The sequence below is a fragment of the Gracilinanus agilis genome, chromosome 2 (assembly GCF_016433145.1).
Source record: "Gracilinanus agilis isolate LMUSP501 chromosome 2, AgileGrace, whole genome shotgun sequence".
NCBI classification, from domain to species: domain Eukaryota; kingdom Metazoa; phylum Chordata; class Mammalia; order Didelphimorphia; family Didelphidae; genus Gracilinanus; species Gracilinanus agilis.
This window is the reverse complement of record NC_058131.1, coordinates 124,574,144-124,588,296: the sequence shown is the minus strand read 5'-3', so window position 1 is coordinate 124,588,296 and position 14,153 is coordinate 124,574,144. Positions and strand designations below refer to the sequence as shown.

Sequence of the window (14,153 nt, the reverse complement as noted above, 5' to 3'; positions counted from 1 at the left end):
TTACTTTCAGAAAAACTTCCTGACAATTAGAACTGTCCCAAGATGAAATAAATTATCTTAAGAGATAATAAGAAGAGTTCTCCCTCATTATGGACCTTTTAGCAGAGGTTGGTTGAGATACTTGACAAGATGTTGTTCAAGTGTGGATTTCTTTTAGATATTTGATTGGGTTAGATGGCTCCCATTACCCCTTTCAACCTTCAGATGCTATGATCCTTCCCTTCTAGAACCTACCTAGACTTCAGTTCAGGTGCCTCAAATGTAAAATGAAATGTCTGGACTAAATGACTTCTGAGATTCTAAGCAGAAGGATTTTTATGAATCCATGAAACAATAAATAAGTCCAGTAGGTAAAAATCTCTCAGGCAGCATATTTGTGCCTCTATGTCTTTTAAGTTTCCAGTAAATGAGGAATCTTTAACCTGAAGCAGATACTGTATTTTTTCCATCTCCTAAAGGGCATTCTTTCCATAGCGGTTTGCATACCACGAGAAACACGATACTTGTTGAGTTCAGTTTGACATGATCATTGAAAACACTGAAATGTAGCAGACTGGCCTCTACTCCCTCTCCCCATGACTATTCATTTAAGCCTGTTTACCTTTTAAAAACACATTTCCTAATACACAGCTTGTCTTCGCAAAAAGTCTGTTCATGGAATCGGCAATAGCTGAGAGTGTTCCATGACCTCTTTTTGACCCACTGACACAGCTGTAGGTTTTGTCATTTTCTGAGGACAATGCCTTGTATAGCATTTCAAATACACAGAGTCACAACGTTTATTGTTTGCCAGATGGACTGTGAAATGTATGCTAATGTCCATAATAGGATTATACAAGGTTGTTTATTGTCTGAAAATAATATGAGCATTATCCTCTCTGCTTTTTATTTTTTTAAAAAAAATGGGTTTTCCCTTTAAAAGGAATTAGGAAGTCCAATTTTTTATTACTTTAAGTAAATATCAACTTTCAGCCTTACAAATGGTGGTTCACTGAGGTACATACTTTAATGGTATTAAGGGTGGAAAACAAGAAGAATTTGCTAGGTAAATGAAAGCACAAAGAACATAGTATAATATGCAGCCATTCGTGGCAACTTACTGCACGTACATATTTTTCGTTACAATTGAGTGCCATGATTCAACTTCATTATAATGAAAACCATAGGACAAAATGCCTGGTCACAGCCTCTCTTTCCAGCCTCACTGGATGGATGTTCCTCTCCCTCCTGGACTCTGTGATCCAGACAAATTGGTCTTCTCTTTCTTTCTCACTCATAACACTCTAGTTTGCCATGCTTTTTACCTGTCCTCCAAAAGCTTTTCAAGAATTTGATTAGCATCAATTGAGTGATAGGAGAAAAAGATGTTTTAAAAAACTACATATAGACTGGGAAAATCAAGGAAGGATTCCTGAAAGAAATGGGTCTTGGTCTGGGCCAAGAGATGGGTTTTGGGAGATCACTCCATGTAAAGGGAATATCATGAACAGTGTGAAGCTGGAAAACACAAGACACAATTGAAAGAATACCTAATAGATTAATTTGGCTTTAGTGCATTGTTCTCTAAAGGAAATTTGTGGTAGATAATGAAAAGAGTTTGGGGAAAAGTAACGAGGGCCTTGAATTCCAAGATAAGTTTGTAGTTTACTCTGTAAGAAATAGTATATACATTATTATGTGCACAGATGTATAAATTAATAATCAATAACCATAATACTGATAAAAAAGTCAACATACTTTCTTTTAACCAAAATTTTGTGATGATGGTGGAAAGAATACTGAATCAGGAAAACTTCACTGAGTTGTTCATTCTGTAAATCAAGGCCTAAAGAGATAAAGTGATTAACCTAAGGTCACACAAGTTATTAGCAGAACCAGGAAAAGAACTGAATTTTCCCTACTTCCTACCCATTGGTCTTTCCATTGTATCACAATGTTTTTATATACTAGAAAGAACAGTAGAATTCATGCCAAAAGATACATGGAGTAAAATTCTACCTCAGATGCTCATTAGCTATATAAGCATGGGCAAATCACTTCAACTCTTTGAACATCCATTTTTTTCTGTAAAATGGAAATAACATATATATACATATACCTCTGTGTGTGTGGGGGGGGTGTGTGTAACCTACCTGATAGGATTGCTGTGAGGCTTAAGGTATACAATGCCCACCTTGAAACGCTGTGTTAGTTATTATTTTTATTGCTATTCTTTTTCCTTTTCTCATCTTATAATTAAGATAAAATAGAAACAGTTCTTTGATAGCTTTCTATCTTAACATTATTCTTTATGTTTAATATTCAAGAGACTATTTCAATGGTGTAGAAATGCTTTCTTTTAATAATCACATTATTGAAATTTAAGCTCACATGCTAGAGGCTCACTAAATGCATCTTCTAGAAACTCCAGGAATAGACAGGATAATAGAAGTGATATATATTTCTTTTCGTTTCCATATGATTTTGGTTCCTTCTGTTAAGTTTCTATGTTTTGAGAGCTATTCATTACACATAGACTGGAAGTTATAAATAGCTGATTGGTAACATCTCTTTACAAACATTGTCTTTAGATTTTGTGGTTCATTATGGATGAAAACAAAGCACTATATTACATCTAAAGTATGCCCATTATGATCAAGTATCTAAATGAAACAATCTCCTTTTATCATGATTGATTTTATAAATATTCCTTAAAAGGTATCACTATTTGGAGGAAAAGTATCAAAGAGATGAGAAGATATTAAAAATGATAACCTTTTTTCTTGTTTGTTTAGAGGCTTTTTGTCAATCAATAAAAATTTATTAAGTGACTTATGTGGCAGATATATAAAATTCTAAGGTGCAAATAGATAAAAGGGTAGTCTCTGCCTTAAAGGAGTTCATAGGAGAAGCCAACATCCCCCCCAAAGATGGAAAGAATTGGTGGGGATATCCAGCACAGGAAAAGAATGAAGAAGAAAAGAGGAATATAATCAGATGCAACATGAAGAAGTAGCGATATCTTTAAGATATGGTCCATCTTGTTATGATTTTTAGTGAGCTTTTATTGATGTCTTCTGTTTTTCATGTCACCATAATTATCCCAATTATCTCTCCCTTCTCCCTTCAAGAAAGCCATCTCAAATAACAGATGTTATTCTCAGAGAGGAAAAGTAATCAGCACAACTGTTCAATATGTTGAAAAAGTCTGAAAGCATACACCTCTCATGTGCATGAAAGGGTATGTTAGGATTGTCTTCTCATATCTCTTCATTTACATCCTGCTTGATCCTTAGAATTTTGTTCTATTTCCCCCACCCCTTTTTTTGATGTGTAGTTGTTCTTTTTGTTTATATCATCATAGTTAACTATGTATCTTGTTTTTTGGCTATAATTGCTTAATTCTACATCACTTCATATAGATCTTTCTCTGATATTCATCTCATACATCTCTTTTCATAGTGCACTAATATTCCATTCCATTCACATATGACAATTTGTTTAGCCATTCCTAAAGGTTTGGCATCTACTTTGTTTCCATATCTTTGCTATTACAAATAAAATGGTGACTTTTTCATCAATAAGGACATTTTCCAATATGTAGGTGAAAAGAGATAAGCTTAAATATTTTACCACCATTTTCCCCCAATAATTGGTCTCTTTTTTAAATGATTTGGAACTTTTGTCTTCAAGCAGATAATGTGTAATCTTCCCTATTCATATCAGTCATCACTAATCTGCTCTTCTAGCTCTGTACTCCTTTCACAAAGAAATTACCCTGGATAATTGTAAAATAGGACCATCACATGAAAAAATGTCAGCCAAGCTGAAAAAAAATTCACTTTCACTTGAGAGTTTTATTTCAGAAAGGCCATTGAACTCTCCACAGTGCCAGCTCTCCTTATAAAATTAGATTATTCATGTCCTAGCTTTAGTTGACTGGGTACCATAGAATTAGCTTCCATTTAGTGCCAAAAGACCTCTGGATGGCAAAAAAAATGCAAGGAATGAAAACAAAGAATAACAAATTAGAGATGATAGCAATCACCATAGAAAGAGATTAAGATACTTTTTAAAAGTATGCCTATTAATTTTTTAAGTGAACTAGAATTTCAAAATAATAATAATGTGTTCCACAAAAAGTATATTGGATTATGGTGAATTCATTTTGGGCCTTGTTTAAAAGGGTTTAGTTAAGTACCACAGTGTCAAAAGAACTTTGGAAGTTAAGCACAGAGCAATAGTGAAGTTGCAGTGTAACTTCTAGCAAAAGATTAAAAAATGAGTATAGGGGAAAGGACTCACATCAACAGAACAGGCAACTAAATTGTGAGTTTATCAGCAACAAAGTTGGTTTTTTTACATTAGGAAAACAAAGGAAGACAAAAACATTGCCCCTGCTCTCAGTGAACTTCCATTCCAATGGGAAACTCAATATGTAAATAACTATGTAAATTATAGAATATATATGTGTATATATATACACACCCACATGGGCATATGTGCCCATATATGTCTACATATATGCATGTCTTTGAGTATAAATATGCACATTCAATCTACGTGTATATACATACACATATATATAGAGAGAGAGAGAGAAGAGAAGAGGAGAGGAGAGGAGAGAAGAGGAGAGGACAGGACAGGACAGGACAGGACAGGACAGGAGAGGACAGGACAGGACAGGACAGGACAGGACAGGACAGGACAGGAGAGGACAGGAGAGGAGAGGAAAGGAGAGGACAGGAGAGAGACAGAGAGAGACACAGAGAGAGAAAGGAAAGGAGGGAGAGAAGGGGACAGAGAGCAGGAAAGGAGGAAAGGAGGGAAAGAAGAGGGCAATTGAAAGAGAAAAGAAAGTCTGTAGCCAAATTTGCTGAGGCTAAATGTGGGACCTTAAGTGATTAGAAAGGCATGGAAGCATGGAAAAGGCTTAGGGGAGGGACTAGGAGATATTTCAAAACTCTCTCCTCCATATGTGATAGAATGGAAGGATTTGATAAGCCTTTGAACTTGCAGTCTTGAAAAACAGACCCTTAGATTTTGTGATAAGGGAGCAGGCCAGCATCTCACACTGTGGAAAGAATGGATCTGTTGTTTAGAAGCCCTTTAAGAACAAATTCCAATTCATGAAGCCAGAATTCATTTTGGATCATGAGGACTCTAACCAACTTTCCAGCTGGAAAGGGGAGCCCCAATTTGGGATGTTGAGTTCCCCATGAATCAGCCTACGCAGATATCTAAGGATAAGAGTCCCTTTGGCCATTTTTCTACCACCAACCAACCTGGAGCTGTATGGCAAAATATCAAGGAAGCTATTGGTCACACAATCCTGGCCTTAAACCCTAAACTTTATTACTGAACATAATGGTCAACTCCTTCATCTGCTACAGTCCTCGAATGACAGAACCTCTGTTATCTGAAGTTATATAACATTATTTTCATTAACTCTATCCACTTCACTAGTTTTAGGTAAAAGCAAACTTTTATCCATCATCACCTCTCTTTCCCTCTTGTTTCTGCTCTGAACACTTCCTTTTTGCTAGGATTCGGAGGCAGGAAAAAACTAGAGCAGGATGTTTTAGGAAGAAAAAATTGGCTGCCCCCTCAATCAAACATGCTCAGGCATACTTTGTTTCTATATTAAAATTTGCCTGCCCTGGGTCACACTTCTTCAAGATTTTGTAAAATTTGAGGTCTTACACATTTGCTTTTATGTTGTCTATACTAGGTAACATTATGAAATATCAATACTGTTGGGATGTTAACTGCAATATAAAAATTAGCAATCACACTTCATTACCTTCTCTATGAAGGACAGCATGTCTCAAGTATTATCAACAGTCTTCCTTCTTTCCTCTTTAATTCCTCCTAATAGTATATTTTCTTCTTCTTCACACTACTTTCTTTTCCTCCTTGATTCCTTTTTCCTGTTCATAGGACCACTGTTCTTTCAGACACACACTTGAAAACCCTTTTTTTATGTCTTTTTTTTTAATCTCTCTCTTTCTATTACTGCCTTGATTCAGTCAATTAACCAGATTATTTTATCCTGCCATTACCATCTCTCTGGAATACCTTCTTTTCCATTCTTCTTAATATAACCATTATTCAGGATCTTATTACTTCATGAGGATTACAACAAACCCCTTCCTGATATCCCTACTTCTGGCTCTCTTTATTATATTACACTTTCTAACCTATCATGCATATTATTTCCCTATTGATTTTTTTGAAGTACAACTGTATGTCACTCCTTACACTTTAACATCTTGGTTCTTTTACTTATGCCATTCCCTCTGCCTATCCCACAATCTCTGCTAACTGAAATCCTACATATCCTTCAGGCCCAACTTACATAGAGACCTCTTCCATGAAGATCAGTCCAACCAGAGATGACCTTCCTATTAACTTTTTTACTATTGTGACCCAAAAGTACATTACCATATATTTTAGCTACACATATTCCTGCTTTAATCTTTGGTTAAAATGATTAAAAATCCTGGAGTTAAGAACAATTTAAATATTTGTTTTTCTATCTCTTACAAGAACTAGCATTCTGCTTTGGAAATAGTTGAAACTCTGTGGACATTTGTTGAATGGATGACTTAAAAGATTCAAGATTTTTATTGTATTAAACTAGTCTTCTAAGAATCTATGATCACAGAACCTAACAGTTGAATAGTCCCTTAGAGATCAGCCACTTAAATTCATATCTAAGTTGGAATCTTCTCTACGACACTCCTGACAAGTGGCTATCTGGGATCCATTTAGATATGCATTAATGGGGAAGTCACTATAACATAGAGACAGTTCATTACACTCTGGAAGAACCTTGATTGTTAATAAAGCCATTGGCAGAGACCTGGGGAAGTCTACTAAAAGTTTTCTTCTAATTCACATCAATTAATGTTAATACATGTGGTTCCAATCATTTAGGCAGTTAGGAAATCCTGAACTCTATAAGTAAACATTCCATATCTCTCAGTCTTATCCAGAAAAATATATTGAAAGACTTGTTGTTGAATACATTGTTGACATTCAAGTGTACTCTTTATAGCACATTCCTTTTATATGTCCTTATAGAAATAGTCTCAAAAGAAATGAATGGAGTTAGTCAAGCAGGACTTGTTCTAGAGGAACCTAAGCTGGATCACAGTGATCATGACTTTTTTCTTAAAGGGCTCAAAAACTATACCTTTGATAAAATGGCTTTGCCACTCATGGAGGTCATAATATATGTCCTATTATTGAAGAATTCATCTTCTATCTTTTGTTTTTGAAAATCAAAACACTTGATTTTTCTTCAGTCCTATAGCATCAACTTTCCCATTATGCTAGATTTTTCAGGGTCACCAACAATAACTTAACAATCATATTAACATTATTACTCTAGGTTATAATTTGAACTCCAGGACTTGACCTCATTGAGGAGAATTAGGTGTTTTCTTATCATGTGTCCTGGATTTCAATTCCCTATTAGCAATATTCATTTGTCTCCTTCCTAGTCTGAAGTCCATATTTTTTAGCAGAGTAAATAGAAATGATAAAAGAATTTAGTCTCTGTCACCTATTATTTTCATCCTATCCATCTTGATAGTGGTCCTTTCCATCTCCAATTTTCCTCTTGGTCCTAATAGAGTAACTGTAAAATCCATTAGCATTTGTCATTAGCATCAGCTTAGTGTAAGCTTTAGCTTTTTTAACATGTATTTTTAAAAAACCCAAACCACTCTTTAGTCTTTCTCTTGTCCTTCCATCTTTTTATGTGTCTTTTCAAAATATAACTGGGTCAATGAGTTCCTTCTCTATACACACCTCTCCACATAGATTTTTTCCTTATTTAAATTTCAATATTTAAATTTAAATTAAATTTCCTTATTAAATTTTTCCTTATTTAAATTTAATTTTTTGAGTCTGCAACAACAGAATTATGTTTTTAAAAATACCACTTTTTGAAGAAAGAGTTCCATGAACCTCTTAAGTTAATGAGTGAGAAAGAACTAATTAAATATTTACACTAAAATCACAGGAGTTATAAAGAAAGGTTTTTTTTTTCAAATGGCTACTGCCTTTAAGGAGTTCCTAGGAATGAGATACAATATATCTTCTATCTGATGATATCTTTGAATTTTACGGGGTAACAATAGTCCTTATTTTCCACTTTTTTTCTGTTACTAGTTCTAAGGTAGTAATCCTTCCAAGGTTTGTATAATAATATGCTTACTTCACTAAACCTGACTACAATTAAGCCTAGAAGAGCAATTTCCATCATTTCTTCCATCTTTGGGAGAAATAAATTATCATTAAAGCAAGTCAAGAATTCATCAACTATGCTACTTTTTGGAAGGAGGAGAGATAGACGGAGAGGGAGAAAGAGAGGGAGAAGAAAAGGGAGAGGAAGAAAGACAGAGAGAGAGGGAGGGGGAGAGAGAGAGAGAGACAGAGGCAGACAGAGACAGAGACAGAGACAGAGAGAGAGTGCTCTAGCAGATGTCCAGCTAGTTGAAGTTCCCTACTATGTCAAACTTTCATGCCAAGTTTGTGATGTTTCCCAAATTCATCATTCATTTCCTCCTTCTGGCCAGAGTCTGCAGTATTCTCCCATAACAATATTGCTTCTGTTTCTTGACCTATTCATCCTTGCTAAAATATTCTCCTCCATGTTTCTTTCCCCCTTTTACTTCATGGATTTCCTCATTCAAGTATATCATTTTGTATGCAATGCTCAACTTCTGTATTTTATCTAATCTGTCACTAATGAATAAAATTTATTGTTTCATTACTTTATTCCAGTCATAATCCATAACCTACTTCTTTTCAGTGATATGTCTATGAGAGAGAATATATCTCTCTGCATTAAGATCACTGGTTAGTTAATTTTATTAGCTACATTCCTACATATTTGTCTATATAGATCTGAGGCTATGCATTGGACTAACTTCCTTAATCATAATATTATCTTTTTCAATTACCAAGCTTCTGTGATATTCTATCTATTTCATACCTATGGTACTTAGCTTAGTGGAAACACATCAGCAATTTTCTACCTCTACATCCAGTTTCAGTTTCAGGCTATCTCAATGGGCACTGCAAGTTGCTAGACATTTTTTCTTTCTAGTCATTATTTGAGATATGGGATTATAAGAAGAAAATTCATTTTAAAAGATGCTATTCTATAAGCTTATTTACAGTTTGCTATATTCATTAAGCAAAAACGTGATTCTTGGGGGAAGCTGGGTAGCTCAGTGGATTGAGAGCCAGGCCTAGAGACAGGAGGTCCTAGGTTCAAATCCAGCCTCAGACACTTCCCAGCTGTGTGACCCTGGGCAAGTCACTTGACCCCCATTGCCCACCCTTACCACTCTTCCACCAAGGAGCCAATACACAGAAGTTAAGGGTTTTAAAAAAAAACATGATTCTAGTTTTAAAATATTAATAATGAAATTTAAGATGTTTTCATTAGATAGTATTTTTTTTAAAAAAGAAACTATTGGACTAAATTTGGACCCTATGAATGTTTAATAGCAACACTGCAGTTAACATTTTTCCATAACTTTCATCACTGTCAAGTTTAGAAATACCAGCCTAAACTAGCAAACCATTTTTCTCCAAATAACATTTAATTCAGGATTTTTGCATATTCATCTCTAATTTTTTCTCTGTTTTTACTCTTCTTAGTTTAGATATCAGAACCATATTTGTTTCTTAAAAGGAATTTGGCAGGACTCCTTTACCAAATGTTTTAAATAATTTATTTAATGTTGGTATTAGCTGATATTTAAATGTTTATTAAATTTCACTTGTAATTTCATTTGATTCTGATGATTTTTTCCTTAGGAAGTTAATTTAGGGTCTATTCAATTTCTTTTTCTAAAAGTTTTTTTTTAAAGATATTCCTCTTCTTAGTTTAGGCAGTTTTTCTTCTCTTTTAAAAATTATATTAACCAATGGTATATCTCTTTTTTTCATAAAACCAACTCAGTTTTATTTATTAATGGCTTTCTTATATCCAACTTTGTCAACTTTGCCTTCAAATTTTAGGATTTTCAATTTGGCAATTAATTAGGGATTTTAAATTTGTTCTATTTCTACTTTTTGGATACCCATCTGTTATATTGACAAAAGCATTTATAGATATAAATTCCCTTCTAGTTACTGCTTTTGCTGTATCTCAGGTTTTTTTGTATGTTATCTCATTATTGTTATTTTTATTTATTTAATAAAATTATTTTTGTTTCTATGACTTGTTCTTTATCTCATTCACTCTTTAAGATTAAGTTATTTAGCCTCTAATTAATTTTTATTTTGTGTTTACATGATTCTGTAATAAATATATAATGATTTGAAAAGAATGCATTAAATATTTCTACTTTTCTACATTTAAATATAAAGGTTTGGGGTTTTAATAAATGGTCAGTTTTTGTAAAGGTACCACGTACTGCTTTTAAAAAATATTCCAGTCTATTCCCATTCAGTTCTCTTCATATATCTATTATATCTAGCTTATCTATGATTTTATTTATCTCCTTGACATCTTTCTTATGTACTTTTTGGTTAGATTTGTCTAGTTCTGAGAGGGAAAGGTTAAAATCCCCAACTATTATAGTTTTATTATCTATTTCCTTGTCTAACTTCTTTACATTTTCCTTTAAAACTTTTGATGTTATAACATTTGTTGCATATAGGTTTGGTACTGATAATGTTTTATTATCTATGGTACCCTTTAACATAAGGAAGTCTCGCTACTTATCTTTTTTAATTAGACCTATTTTAACTTAAATTTTGCCTGAGATAATTTTTGTTAGCTGAAGCATAATATATATTTTTTCTTTTTTATTTTATTACTTCATCCACTTTTTTTACTCTATGTATGTCACTTACTTTTAAATGTGTCTTATAAACAATATATTTTGGGATTTGGGGGTTTTGATCCATTCTGCTATTCATTTATGTTTTATGGATGAATTCATCCCATTCACATTCAGTGTTATAATTATTAGTTGTGAATTTCCCTCCATTCTATTTTTCTTCACTGTTTTTCCATCTTAGCCTTTCTTTTTATCTTATTCTTCCTCAAAAGTCTAATTTTCTTACTGTGCCATAAGAAATGATGAACAGGTTAATTTTTAAAACGTGGAAAGACCTAGATGAAATTATGAATAGTGAAATGAGCAGAAAAGAGAACATTATATACAATAACAGAAATATTGTATAAATGACTTGTGTACATCCACCTATAGAAAAATAACTATTAAATAGAAATAGTTTTACATGTACATATATCTTTTTGTCAAATGATGCTTTCCTTAATGAGAGGAGAAGGAATTATTTGAGTATTTTAATGAATCAAATAAATAAGTGTATTTAAAATAAAAAATAAGATGTGCCTTAAGAAGCTTCTTTCCTTAATAACTAAAAACCCCTAAACTTTTTTCTTAACTAATAACAAGTCTTAACTAATAGCAATAATAATTCACAATATTGTATAACTTTGGGAAACTAAAAAGAAAAAAAAATTATGTATGAAAATAGTTACCAGTATAAGCTTCAGACAGAATCCAGCTATGAACTGGGAATTTGTAGATATACTCAGAGCCAAAAATAGGGTGGGGCTACTAGATTTCCCCCCAGGGCATCAAATTTAAAGGATTCTGACAAGACTTGCAGTTCTTTAGCAGTGAAAAAAATAAAAGAACTTGGCATCTATTCAGACAATTAAAATAGGAAGCTACTAGTTGGGGGGATGGAGACCCTTTCCTGGCTTCCTTTCAACCACACACCATGTGTCAGCTTCCTTAGAAATGGGCACTAGTATCCCACAGCCTGTTTCTCCTTTCCTTTTCTCCTTACCAATAGTAAAGTGTACTGAACCACACTCATCACCAATTAACTGGGAACATATATTATGCCATCTGCCTTGGGCAGAATTTCTGGAATCTTACCCAAAAGCAAAGATTCCTAGTGAATGGTTTTGGAAGGGCTTAAAGAATGTCCAGGAGGAGAAAGTTGGTAAATAGCCTCAAAGGGTCTAAAGAGGACAGAAAGGATAACAATTGAGCAAAAGTACTCAGATTTAGGAAATAAGAGATTGTTAATCAACGCAGAGGAAGAAGTTTCAGTTGAGTGAAGGGATCAGCAGCCAGAATGAAAGGAGTTAGGAAGTGAATGGGAGCTAAAGAAATGGAGGCAACAATTACTGAAGGGTTGTTGTTTTTTTTTACCCTGGTATTTATCTGTTAAAAGGAGGGTAGTACCTTGAGGGAATGATAAGGTCAAGTGCATGTTTTCAAGGATAGAGGAAATCCAGGCATGTTTATAATGTTTATACTCAACATTAGACCATCAGTCAAATTAAAGTACAACTTGTTTTTGTATATTATCAGCCATATCTCTACATACTTGTGGATATATATGTATACATTTGCATATATATGAAATATGAATGGTGATATTCAGAAATATATAAACTGTGAATTTCAAGTGTCTCAATAGAATGCTAAATCTAACTGCATTAGAAAAGATGAAGAACCACATATAAAAATGTAGATAGTAAGTGATGCCACAAAAGAATTAAAGGCAAGCCTGTCTGAAGCCCTGAGCTCTACAATGAGCCAATTTCTTTCTGCCCAGTTAATATTGAATTGTTATTTGGTTGTGAGACATAGAACACTCTGACCTCTAAAAAACTGAAAATGTAGATCACCCAGAGGGCAAGGGGGAAAATACAAGGTAAATAAGACTAGGCTTAAAAACAAATTAGGAATTATGATTAATTACTAGAATAAAGGATGTCATCGAAGAATTGTCTAAGTGAAAAACAAGGGATTGGTCAAGTATTAGGACAAGGAATAATCACAGAAAGCATACATTTTGACTACACTGGACTCTTTCTTTTGATCATTTCAAAAATGTTTATATACATGAGTATATGTTGAATACTCAGGACAATTCCTTAATTATCTGTATAATTTTTCAAACTTTTTCATTAGCCTGTTCCATTTTCTCATAAAAATAGATAGCATCCAAAGCTTTCCTGATAGCCATTTTTATTTTATTGTTGCTTTTTGGATTGGGGTTGTCACATTTGTTACAAACTCAATATCATTTCCTTCCAGAATTAACTCATCTTTTAGGACACAAGGAATAGCATAAGTAAAATCTAATCTCATGTGTGCTTTCCTGATATATTTTTTCACCCAACAAACTTCTGATTTAAACAAGTGAGCCATTATCTTGAATAATTATATTGCTGGGAAATGAGCACACATGGGCTTCATCTTGTACCAAAACTCTTTGATCACGTTTTGCATGTGACTATAGATTGTGTGAACTGTTACAAGTTCCTTTCAACTTCCCCATCACTTGTCAACTCAGACCCTTTTTCTCTTCTTTCCAAGGAGCCTGACTCAATATTGATATTACCCAAATCCCTTTGTAGGATTATTTTGGGGCTCTTCACAATAATCATCCAATCCTTTAAGATGTTAACATTTTCTGGACTTTCAACAATTAGGTTGATGAGATTGGTTTTTTACTCTTGTGGATGGGTGAAAGATCTGAAAAGTTTTCCATGTCAAAAGAAGTAAAGAAATCCTCTCTAGTACCCTGGATGGGCTCATTATGGTGAATTTATAGGAGCTACAAGTGTCTCACAGGATGGGCAGACCTATATGTGTTCCAGATAGCATCACTGGAGAGCAGATTTAAACATATTCATTGCAGCATTTGAGTATGGAGAGAATTAAACTAATTACATTAAAAAATGGGGCTTTGCAGAAACTGAAAATACTAGTTATGAATAGGAAGTTCAACTTGAAGTAGATATTTATTCTTGTTACAATATCTGTCATTAATATAGTGCTTTAAAGTACATTATGACTGTATCTCATTGGAGACTCAAAACACAGTCAAATAAGTACTATAAGCCTTTTCAGCCCAATTTTATACATGAGGAAATGAATTTCTCCAAAGCAGCAGTTTTTGCTAGTATTTAGATTTGAAAGTTTGAGAAACAATATTTGTAATTGCAATAGAAATTTGTAATGGAAAAGATAACAAGGAAGGTTAAGGATTATTCCAGGTGAGAATAGGGAAATATGATGAATTATCTTGCACATTCTGTTGATATGAGCCAAACAGTTGACTTCACTATACTCTCTAGACACACCAAT

The 14,153-nt window shown here is 33.6% G+C and overlaps 1 pseudogene; it reads right to left on the bottom strand.

Moving 5' to 3' along the window:
• Positions 1-12,954: 12,954 nt before the first annotated feature.
• Positions 12,955-13,513, bottom strand: LOC123233367 (annotated as a pseudogene).
• Between the last annotated feature and the right edge of the window lie 640 nt (positions 13,514-14,153).